We start from the raw sequence: 12,938 nt of genomic DNA on the forward strand, positions 1-12,938 counted from the left end.
CAACCTCCAAGGACGAGGACAACGGGAGTGACAATAAGGGAACCCTCCAGCACCACGCGAGCAGCTGCCGCGGCTGCTCCATCAGGAAAGGGCAAGCAGAAGGCTTATGAGCATCCCGAGCCTATTCTAGAGTCTTTGGTTGAGAACGGTACTGACTTCTCACTCTTAGACAATTTGCCCATTCCCTGTCATTTATTTGACGGGGACAAAAACTTTAAATACATCCCTAATTTAAATTCAGACTTCTTCAAGCTAGAGAGTGAGTGTAGCAGTAGTACAGTAAATAGTGTAGCAACCAGTGGTTGTAGCTCGGGTATTTTACTTATAATTTATTTGCTCTCATTTATCTGATTTAGTAAGCACCTCTAACTATATTGCCTGACTTTTCGTATGTTTCCTTCCTTGCAGACATGCCTGCCAAGAGAGCTTTCGACCTGTACACCAATTCATCGAGCAAGAAAAAATCTAGCAGGCACCATCCTGGGGAGGGCTGCAGCGACCCTTCTGCAAAGAGGGCTCAAACGGAAGACCCTCCTGCACCAACTCCAACAAAAGAGACGACTCCTGCCCCAACTAAATTCAATCAACATCCACCAGCTCCAGTCGACCAGACTCCTCCTGCAGCTCCTACTGACATAACTCCTTTAGTTTCTACTGACCAGACACCTTCTGGTCATCCAGAAAACGCTCCAGGAGAAGCTCTTATGAGCGTGGTCCTCAGCTTAGCCAAGGATAGGCTGACAAGGCTAACCAAGCACAGGCGTAGCCGAGAGGCCATCCTCAAGACTCTCTATGGAGGTCGACCAGATCTTCAACCGTGCACTGAACGAAGTGCTTAGCGTGAGTCGCCATTCTTACCGTGCTTTACTAATTTATCTTGTCAATTTATTCCCACTAACAGTTTTATCTTTTTATGGTCGCAGGGAGTTCTCACCATGAGCTCTGGCTAGCGGCGCTCAAGGGCACTGGCTGCTCATTTTGAAAAGGGTCTTAGCGATCAGCTCAGCACGGTGGAGGCCAATCATACTGAGCAGCTCAAAACAATCGAAGCTAAGCACACCGAGCAGTACACGGAGGTCGAGGCAAAGCATGATGAGGCACTGCAAACAGCTTAGACCAAACTTGCCACGCTCGAGGAGGAAGTGAAGAAGAAAGAGGAAGCAATTACCAAAATAACTTATCCAAAGGAGAAGCATAAGGAGGCCTCGCTGATGAACTACCGAGAAGCCAAAAAACTTCAAACGGAGTTGGAGATAAGCCACAAGGAGACTGTTGATCTTGAGGAGGCGAACGCCCGCAATCTCAAAAAATACAAGGGAGCGGCATTTCAGTGCTTCTATGTGTTTTGGAAATGCAACCCCAAGGCTGACTTTTCTTACCTACCAGATCATATAAGGCAGACTGAGCTGGCGAGGTGCACTTCTCGCTTAGAGGAGGAGAAGGCTCAAGGGTCTCCCAAGATCTCTCTAGCAACAGGCATTGAGGGTGCCAACAAAGATGTTGGGGTCACAGTCAATCAGCAGCCACAAGAGCCTCAGCGGGATCCTCCAGCCGCTTCATTTATTTAAGTTTAATTTGTACTTTAAGACACACAAACTACGGTTCGTGATGTCAAGACAACTTATAATTTTATTGCTACACGGGCAGCTTTTCCTTTTAACAGACAATTACATCCGAGTAGTAACTGCTCGCGGTGTAAAGGATTTCTCTTTTGATATTACAATATTTTCATTTTATTATAACATATGTTCGCATTACCAAATGTAGCATAGCACTTTGGTTTGATTTAACAAAATTTAAACAAAACTTTGAAAAATACTCTAAGTACCATAGTATGCTTTCCCTTATTTTGCTCGTGTGATTACATATACTTGTCGATATGCTTTGCTTACTAGATACCTTATATGCCCCCTAAGTGATTGAGGAGCTTTAGGTCCTCGGTCACTTGCCTTGACCAATATCTGCTCGAACATTTCTGCTTGTAATAGAGTTTTAAAATGATAATATAGCAAAACAACACGTAATGAGCAAATACTTGTAATAAATACAATAGTTGGTAAGATTGACTGGCTGTGCACAGTCCCTTTTATTTCTCGTAATAAATGGACAATCGTGTCTGTACGAGTGATCAAAGTATGATCTTACACTTATAAGCGACCAGTCACATGATTGACTAACCCTTGTTCATAAACTTGTAAAAAGTAAAATTAATACAAGTCAATTCTTTAAGAAGAATTGTTTATTAATAGTACTTGCACAGGTGTTCTCCATTCCAATAGCGAGGAATGAGATCTCTATTTAAGCGAGCAAGTTTATTAGTGCCTGGATGGAGGACTTCTTCGATTTGGTATGGTCCTTCCCAGTTAGGTCCGAGTACTCCAGCAGCTTGATCGCACGTGTTAAGGAAAACTCTTCTAAGTACCAGATCTGCCAGATTAAATTTTCTTTCATGTACTTTAGAGTTTAAATATCGGGCGACCTTTTGCTAGTAAGCTTCTACTTAGAGTTGGGCTTCCTCGCGCCTCTCATCAACCAAATCCAAAGATTCCATTAATAACTGGCTATTATTAGCGCCTTGATCGTATGCCATCCTCCGATGCGATGGCGGATCTAATTCAACAGGCAACATAGCTTCATATCCATAGGCCAAGGAGAATGGAGTATGGCCTGTTGCTGTTTGATGGGATGTTCTATACGACCAGAGGACTTCAGGAAACTACTCTGGCCATGCCCTTTTTGCTTCTTCAAGCCTATTCTTCAGAGTATCCTTTAGTTTCTTGTTGATAGTCTTAACTTGTCTGTTTTCCTACGGATGAGCTACTGAAGAAAAGATTTTGATAATCCCACGTCTTTCGCAAAAATTCGTGAATAGATCACTATCGAACTGCGTGTCGTTGTCTGAGACACTTTTTCTTGGAAATCCATAGCGACACACTATGTTCTTGACCACAAAATCCAACACTTTCTTGGTTGTTATGGTTTCAAGTGGCTCAGCTTCGGCCCAATTCTTGAAGTAATCAACAGCCACCACGGCATATTTGACACCGCCTTTTCCTATGGGCAAAGACCCGATTAAGTCTATTCCCCATACTGCAAATGGCCACGGGCTTTGCATCTGCTTCAATTCGTTGGGGGCTGCTCGCGGTATCATAGAGAATCTCTGACACTTGTCACATTTTCGAAAAAAATTCACAGAGTCTTCATTCATTGTCGGTGAGAAGTATCCTTGCCTTAGGATCTTTTTTGATAAACTCTGCCCCTAGTGTGATCTCCACAGAAACCTTCATGGACTTTAATTCTTTGGCCTTTTCTTTTGAGACACACCTTAGGAGTGGCATTGAGTACCCCCTTCTGAACAAAATTATGTCGACCAGGATAAATCGAGCAAACTGCCTCTGGAGGGCCCTTGCTTTGTTTCTTTCTATCAGCAGCGCTTTGTGCGTCAAGTACTTAATGAAGGGTGTCATCCACATGTCTGCTACTTAAATTTCCAGAGAGGTTTCTTCTACTTTGATGCTTGGTGTGGAAAACCGTTCAACAGGTACTATACTCAGGGTGTCTGCATCCTTTGCACTTGCTAATATGGCCAAAGCATTAGCGTTTGAGTTCTGGTCGCGAGGTACTTGCTGGGGAGTATACTTTTCAAATTGCGCCAAAAAATCCTTTGCTTTGTTCAAGTAAGCAACCATCTTCAGACTCCGGGCTTGATATTCTCCAATAATTTGATTAACCACCAAATGGGAGTCACTATAGATTTCAAGTGACTTTATGTTCATGTCTCTGGCTAATCGTAACCCTGCGAGCAGTGCTTCATACTCGACTTCGTTATTGGACGTTGTAAAGTCGAATCTGATTCCTCAGTGGAATCGATGTCCTTTAGGCATTACCAAAATCACTCTTGCTCCAGCGTGGTGCTCGTTAGAAGAGCCATCTGTGAACAATTTCCATGAGGGAGTTTGGCTTTGAGGCTCAGACTCTTTTGTCTGTTCACTGTCTGGAAGACCAGTGATCTTTGCGACAAAGTCGACTAGAGCTTGTTCTTTTACTGCTGCTCATGGTGAGTAAGAAATTTCAAACTACCCAAGTTCGACTGCCCATTCAAATAATCGACCAGCAGCTTCTAGTTTCTGATAAACTTGCCGTAGGGGCTGGTCGGTTAGTACTGTGGTGGGGTGAGCTTGAAAGTATGGCCGCAGATTTCTGGAGGCTAAGATGAAGCAGTAGGCTAATTTTTCAATAGGTGGATACCACAGTTCTACTCCTATTAGCCTTTTGCTTATATAATATACAACTTTTTGCACATTTTCCTCCTCTCTTACCAAGACAGCACTAGCAACATATTCTGTGACCGCCAAATAGATGAACAAAGTTTCTTTTTCAACCGGCTTAGACAGGATTGGTGGCTGCGACATATGAGACTTTAAAGCTTGGAAAACCTACTCGCACTCCTCCGTCCACTCAAATTTCTTATTGCCCATAAGTAGATTAAAAAATGGGACGCACTTGTCCGTCGATTAGGAGATAAATCTACTTAGGGCGGCGATTCTCCCGGTTAAACTTTGAACATATTTTATCTTTGTTGGCGATTTCATATCGACCAAGGCCTTGATTTTTTTGGGATTATCTTCAATACCTCGTGAGTTCACTATAAATCCCAAAAAATTCCCTGATCCAACCCCAAAGGAACACTTGAGGGGATTCAGATTCATCTGATATTTGTTCAAGACATTGAAGCACTCTTGCAGGTCCCCTATGTGTTCTTCTGCCTTTTTTGACTTAACCAGCATGTCATAAACATATACTTCCATGTTTTTACTGACAAACCCTTTGAACATGTGATTGACTAGTCGCTGGTAAGTCGCACCAGCATTTTTCAAACTGAAGGGCATTACTTTGTGACAGTAAAGCCCTGTATCGGTCTGAAAGCTAGTGTGATCTTCATCAGGTTGGTGCATACTGATGTGATTGTACCCAGATTATGCATCCATAAATGATAGGATCTCATGTCCTGAAGTGCTATCGACCAGTTGGTCGATTCTTGGGAGCGGAAAACAATCTTTCAGGCAGGCTTTATTAAGGTCTGTGAAATCCACGCATGTTCTCCATTTTCCATTCGTCTTGGGTACTAGTACGGGATTAGAGACCCACGATGGATAAAACGCTACCTTGATGAATCCATTCTCCTTTAGCTTATTGACTTCTTCTTTTAGAGCCTTTAATCTGTCTTTGTCGAGCAACCTTCTTTTCTGTTGCACTGGTGGAAAGCTTTTATCTATGTTCTGGATATGGCGGATAACTACCGAGTCAATTCCAACCATGTCTTTATGTGACCAGGCAAAGACTTCCTGGTTTCTCCTAAAAAATTCCACCAACTACTTCTTTATTGTTGTCTCTAAGTTTTTACCGACTTTCACAACCCTGGTCGGATCTGCCTCATCAAGGTGGACCTCTTCGAGGTCATCGATTGGTCCTACTTCATCAAAATCCCCAAAGCGAGGATCTAAATCCATATCCTCACTTTGGGCAACACCCTATTTGGTGACGTGCTCACATGATTGGGCTTGTATTTCCTCGGCCAACTGCAACTCTTTTCAGACGACTTCCCTTGATCCACCTCTCTTTGCCTTAGAAATCGAGGAATTATAGCATTCTCTCGCTTCTCATTGGTTTCCCAACACACATCCTACCCCTACATCAGTTGGGAATTTCATGGCAAGGTGTCAAACTGAGGTTACTGCTCGCAAGTCGACCAGAATAGGTCTTCCAATTACAACATTGTACGCAGAACGACAATCAACTACTATATAAGTAGTGAGCAATGTCCTGTTCGCAGGCGCAGTTCCTGCTGTAACCGGAAGCCTAATCGACCCTGTTGGCGCGAGCCCTTCGCCAGAAAAACCATAAATTATTTGGTTGCATGGCTCCAGATCCTTCACGGGTAACTTCATTCTCTCTAGTGAAGACTTGTACAAGATGTTTACTGAGCTCCTTGTGTCAACTAACACCCTCTTAACCATCATGCTGGCTATCTAGACGTCCACAACCAGAGGGTCCAAATGAGGGAATCGGACATGTTGAGCATCAAGCTCATAGAAATTTATTAGCTCCTCCTCTATTCGAGGTTTTCAGGAGTTCGCTCTTCCACATTTAGCATCTCTATTTCCTGGTCGTGGCATAAGGTTCAAGCGTATCGCTCCCTAGCCTTCCCACTCTCTCCTGCAAGGTGTGGGCCGCCACAGATGGTTAGCAATGTACCTGCCACATGAGTTGGATGTAAAGGTGGCGGGCGTTGGCGTACAGGCGCCTGCTCATTTCCTCCTTGAGCCTCTCGCTGAGAACCTCCCATGGCTCGTACGTATCTCCTCAGGTGTCCTTGTCTGATAAGAAACTCAATCTCATCTTTCAGCTGGCTACACTCATTGGTGTCATGGCCATGGTCATTTTGGAAACGAAAATTTTTTGTTGTATCCCTCTTGGAGATATCCTTCCTTATTGGTATCAGTCGCTTATAAGGGACATTGGAGCTGGTCGCCTGGTACACCTCCGCTCTGATCTCGACAAGGGCGGTATAGTTGGTGAGCCTTGGTTCTTCCTGTTGCCCTTAGGGCGCTTATTCTCGGATGTCGATAGCTCAACGGTTGCCCTTTTTCCACCATTTTTACCATTTCCGTTGCCTTTGTCATTGCCATTGGGTTTATCCGACCCATTGGCGGCTTTAGCGGGATTTTCCTTTGGTCCCTTGTCTTTCGCAGGCAATTCCCCTTCATTGGCAATCACATCCTCGAGTTTAATGTACCGGTCTGTTCGATCAAGGAATTCCTGGGTACTCTTCACCCCATTCTTTCTTAAGCTGTTCCAAAGGGGAGAATGATGCCTTACTCCAGCAGTAAGGGCCATCATTTGCCCTTCATCGCCAACTATTTTAGCCCCAGCCGCTACTCGCAGGAAACGCTAGACACACTCCTTTAAGGATTCTCCCTCCTTCTGATGTATCTTGACCAGCTAGTTGGCTTCAGTTGGGTGAGCACGACCAGCATAGAATTCCTTCACGAACATTTCCCATGATACTATGCTAGCAGGAGGGAATATAAAAAACCACTCCTGAGCAGTGTCAAATAGGGTGGCCGAAAAGATTATACAGTGATCATCATCTGACACCTTCTGTATGTCCATTTGTATTTCGAACTTATTCACGTCAAATACTGGGTCCCCGTACCCATCGAAGTTTGGCAGTACTGGCATCTTGAATTTGCTGGGGGATGTCCGACTTCCCACCTGCTGCTGGACAGCCTAGTTTAGTGCATCGATCTGAGCCTGCATGACGTCCGAGATTGCTGGGGAGACTAGTTCTGGAGGAGCGTACTCATCGTGCCTATCGTTCAGCACGTCCCTTAAGTCATCATCCCTGCACCTTTGCTCGCTAGTGCCCAACCGATCAAAGACATTAGGTTGCCCCCCAGCGTTCTGGCTTGCAGGCCTATTTTCTCTTGGTGGGGGATTCCTCTCTCCACCTATTTCTTCCTGCCCTTGACCCGCATTCCCTCTGTCGAAATCAACTTCATTATAGTCATGCCCGTCCCTGAACTGCGACCGACTATGGCACGACCAGTTGGTCACACTGTTCCATCCTCTAGCTAGCAACTCCCGAGCGTCAGAGGGGGGCATGAATTGTTCGGTGGGTCCCCAGGCATTATTATGCCGTGGGGGTCCCCTGACCGCAGAGCCTGACTCAGCATGCCTTCTATTAGCAGAAGGACGTTGCCCCCTGCTCGGTGGATTTGGCTCTTCAGCCATTGGACATCTAGGGCTTCAGGGAGGCTGCCCAACTCTATTCTGCCTTTTCCATTGGGGATTATCTTGACCAGCACGAGAAGGTGCTTGCTGCTCAGGATCTTGAAATGGGATATCCTGTTGAGCAGCAGGTGGTTGCTCCGCCCTTTGCGTGCTTGCCCGTTGAAGCGGTGGACTCGGGTTTGGGGCCTGTTGTGGTGGTGCACTTGGTGGCAGATCTGGTTGAAAAGTCGGCACAGCTTGCCCCCAGACCAACTGAATGGCTGCTTCTAGGGCTGCAGTGGCATCTCTCTGCCGGCGGTCCATGTCCGCCTACCGCTCATTCAACTTTTGGCGTTGGCGTTCGATTTCCCTTTGCTACAACACTAACGTCTCAGCCGCATTCTCCTGATTGGCCCTTAGATTGGCCAAATCCTCTTGCAACACACTTAGTGTTGTCCTCAGGGTTTCGGAATCCATTTCCTCCTCTTCAAAATCCAACTGTGGTTCATCTTCAGCCACATTTGGTGGAGGAGGCTGGGTGGATGCAGCTGCTGAAGTCTGCCCCGTCTTCCTGGATGTTTTAGCCATTTGATTTTCTTGAAGTCTAGAATTCGTCTCTCAATGAAAGCACCAAAAGGTTGACCCTCAAATTGGCCAACGACACAAAGTCAGATAAACGATATGAAATGAGATGAAATCAAAAAGAAAGATCAAATGGAAAGCAAACGACACAAATGATTTATAGTGGTTCGGCCCTAGTTGGGTGGTAATGACCTACGTCCACTTTGTATTCTTATTGATGTTGAATCCCAACACTGTGATCAATGAACTAGGGTTCACGAGTTTCACAAGTCTCGGGAAGATTACAACCTTGGTGAATAACCACACTATACTTTTCTCTCAGAGTACAAAGATCAAAAGTTCCAAAGTCCTGTCTTTGAGCCCTTTGATTCTTATTTATAGGCTCAAGAAGATTACATGGGCCAATGGGCCTTAATTACTATTAAGACTCACGTATCTAGGTAATAAAATAAATTTCAATTAATGCAAATATTACAAGATTGCACATCTGAAAGGAAGTAAGTGAAAGTACGCGACCAGGCTGGTCGCACATAAACATGATGCTTGATAAATCAATGACGTTCTGGTCGTTGGTCGAACATGATTCATTCACTTAATGCCAACACGTGCCTTCCACGTGTAGGTCTATCTTGCCACATCATCAGGAGCCGTTTTTTGGGTGAACAAGTAATATTCAGTAAATCTGATTATCGTCGCACGATGACTGAATTATCAATTACCAATAATTAATTTATAATCTTTATTTGGTTATAACAAGATCAAATTACAGGAATAACTAAACAAATAAAATAAAATAAATATAAAAAAAAACATAAAAGAACTCAACGATAAAATTCTAATTCAATGGATAAAATATATAGGGTTATAAATTTCATTAACTATCCACCTATGCTTCTCTAATACAAATTCCAAAAATTTCTATCTCTATCGTGATAGCGAATTACAAATACAAATTATATTCTTATTATGACATATAACTCTCTATAATAAGCAAACTTCCTACTTCTACGTGGTAAATTAAAGAAATTGTAGGCATTAAATACGTAATCCTAAGCTACACAAATCATACGAGTACTCTTGTCCAATACAAATCTATGATGATTTGACTAAGTCATATTTATCCTTCACTTTTCAGATTTTAGGTTAAACTCATATAAATCATGAAATTGGTAGCAAATCAATCACAAGGCTTCAAGAAGAATTCATTAACACCCTAAAAATTATATTAGTTCATACTGAACATAAATGCATCCATAAAACTAGTTATAAACATCAATATAGCAGAAAGTAAAGGAAGAAGAAGAAGAGAAGAAGAAAAACTATGATTAGTGGGGTCCTACTAGCTAAGTAGGTCATATGCCCATAATCTATTTGGGGTCTTGTTAGTCATATGGGTCATATGCCCAAGCCTACAAACATACATATCATAACATAAGAAACATAAGATAACATATAGAACATATAACATATGCATTTCTATCCTATTTTCCTTACCAAAGTTACCGGAATAAGAGGACAGCGTTGGGACTTTTGGAACACTCCTAAAACCATATATAACAGGGTGAGTAGATTGAAGAAAAAGTAATGAAAAGAATGGAAGGAATGGAATGACTAAACCTTTGAGAAACATACTTACCAAAAACTTATGAGCAAGTTCTTAGATTTCCTAACCAAAATAAGAGTGAGGTTAGAAGACTGAGTAGAAGACTATGAGAAGGAAAAATAACATGAAACCAATGAACTAGAGAGTGTGGAAATACCTTGAAGACTTGTAGACCAATCTAAACCTCGAACCAAAATACTATGAAATCTTACTTCCCAAAGTGTTTGATAAGCTTATGGTGATCAAGCTTATGATTCCCCAACCCAGGTGTTTACATTCTCACACTCACTTAGCACTTGCAGCCTCTGAACTTAGAGCAAAAGATGAATAATGGCTGGGTACTAGGTCCTATTTATAGAGTTTAGGAATGAAAGGATCTTAATTTTACTTGAATAAAAATAATAGCTTTTTAGGTGAAAATAATTTGAATAATCGTTCAGCAGAGGCTGAAGACTCGTTCAAAAAGGTGCTAGACTTATCAAGAGGTTGAATGGCTGAAAGGAAAAAGAATTCAAAAACTTTTGAAATATGCTGAAGGAGGCGATATATCGCCCCCTGTAGGCGATATATCGCCTGGGCCAGTATGCCCGAGGTTGTCGTGCATCGTCTCGTGTTTTCCGTATCTACGTGCTGCGATATATCGCCCCCTATAGCTGTGATATATCGGCACACGCTGATTAATTAAACACGAAATTACACATTTTTAGCTAAGTTTGAATGGAGTAAACAGCCTTGACTAAGCCCTCAACGTATTCAAAGCTGCTGACTGACCTTATAGCATTCAAACTTTACTCCTTATTAAATTTAATCCTCAAAATACTTAATCCTTAATCACCCATTCATAACATGTGCTTAAAATCCTATTGGTCCTTATTTAAACCTTATAGTATAATAAATATTATCCTTAATATCAGTCATATAATCAAACCTTAGGTTAACATTAATATTCTTAAACTATAGGTTAAACTTAGAAAATCTATAAGTACTACTATGAGTGTCCAAATAATTCCCGGTCTGAACAAAAAATCCACAGTTACAAAGATAATACTATAAATACTATAATACTACTATCTAACTAGCTAAGTAAAGTTCTTGGACTCTACACACGCAGAGCCGTCCACCGGGTGTCGCATCACCCCTTGATCTTTTGATTTCTCGGCGTGATGCCATATCATGTGTTTTGCTGTAATCCTTGAACTGTATAATCTTTTCAACCGAGGGGTCAACGGAAAGTAACGCATCACCTTGTGTGGCACTTTTTTTCCTTTCGTCATTTCGGAAGTAATCCATCTACTACTTCCACATACTGGACATGTCTCTTTAGATGCATGCTCATTGTAAAATAAGCAGCAATCATACTGACACACATGAATGGACTCGTATCCCAACCCTAATTTTTTCAATCTCTTTTTCGCCTGGTAGTACGATCCGGGGATTTTGTTTTCCTTAGGAAATGCAAGCTTTAACAACTTCAGCAATTCATCAAATATGTTGTTAGGCATCTTCCCTCTAACTTTTAGATGCAATAACTTTGCTAAAAAGTTCAGGGATGAAATCCAATCACAGCCAGGATACAACTCCGCTTCAATCTCCTCAAATAACTCGTCATAATACTGACTCCCAACGGGATCCCTTTCTACTTCCTCAGTTGTCGGTAAAAGGAAGTCTTCCACAACGTGAATCATCTCATCGTCTTCATTCTCATCAACCACCTCATCAGCAACAATTTCTTCCACCTCACCATGAAAAATCCACTTATCATAAGCTTGATGAAAACCCCTATCGAATACGTGTGCCCGAACTACATCCAAAGATTCAAATCTATTATTATTGCATCTCACACACAGGCACCTAATTCTTCCATCAGAATCTTTATGTTCCGACGCCATCCTCAAAAAAGCTTGCAGACCATTCCAATATTCTTGACAACCACGATTTCTCAATGTTGTCCAAGTCTTGTCAATCGCCATCTAAAGTGTTATAAGAGTGTGAGTTTTAGTAAAGTGAATAGAAATGGATAACAAAGGAGATTTGTTATCATTTTTGAAATCTTATGCAATATTATAATATCTTATGCTATTTTATGATGTTTTATTTGATAATGTTATTTATAAAAAAATTAATTTTTTTTCCTAAACTAATTTATTATTTATTAAAATTTTATTAAATATTATATCTAACTTTTATTATTTAATTAATTAAATTATTATAAATTAATTAAAAAATAAATTATTATTTATATAATTATTTATTCTTAATTTTTTAAACTTTTATTAAATATAATTATCAATTTCTATATTCATGTAATTTATAAATGATTATTTATTCATAATTTTTTAATTTGTAATAATAATAATAATAATAATTTTATAAATTAATTATTATTTGACTTTAAGACTAATTTATATTTTTAAATAATTAGATAAATTTTATTAATAATATTTTAAACTTATCATTTGTGTGCCGATATCCATGTAATTGATGGTTGTAGTCAACAACCATCAATCACAAACATACCGAGACTAAGAAAATAAATTAACTACTAATTAATTTTTTTGTTCTATTTTTACAAATTATAATAATAATAATAACATATGTTCAAGCAAAAAGGAGAAAAAAGAACAAAATAACATGATAATATGCACTTATTGTTGCTTTTTTTTTTTTCTATACTCACTTTTTTTATTCAATAAACTATCTTAAAATTTTTCAAAAAATTTCACAATCTAAACAAAATTAGTTTCTCTATTAAAAATATCAAGTTGCGATGAAAGTTAGTTAGTAGTATAAAAGCTTTCACTTATTTGGCTAAATATTTTTTTTTTGACAAAAATTAATAAGTAGTTCAAAAAATTTGGTGTAGCCGCTAATAATAGCAATGGAGAAACACAGACGTGATATAATTAGTTTGTTTCAATTTTAATTTAAAAAATAATTACAAATTTTTTTAAAATAAAAAATAATTCAAAATTTATTACTA

The sequence above is a fragment of the Humulus lupulus genome, chromosome 9 (assembly GCF_963169125.1).
Source record: "Humulus lupulus chromosome 9, drHumLupu1.1, whole genome shotgun sequence".
Lineage (NCBI taxonomy): Eukaryota > Viridiplantae > Streptophyta > Magnoliopsida > Rosales > Cannabaceae > Humulus > Humulus lupulus.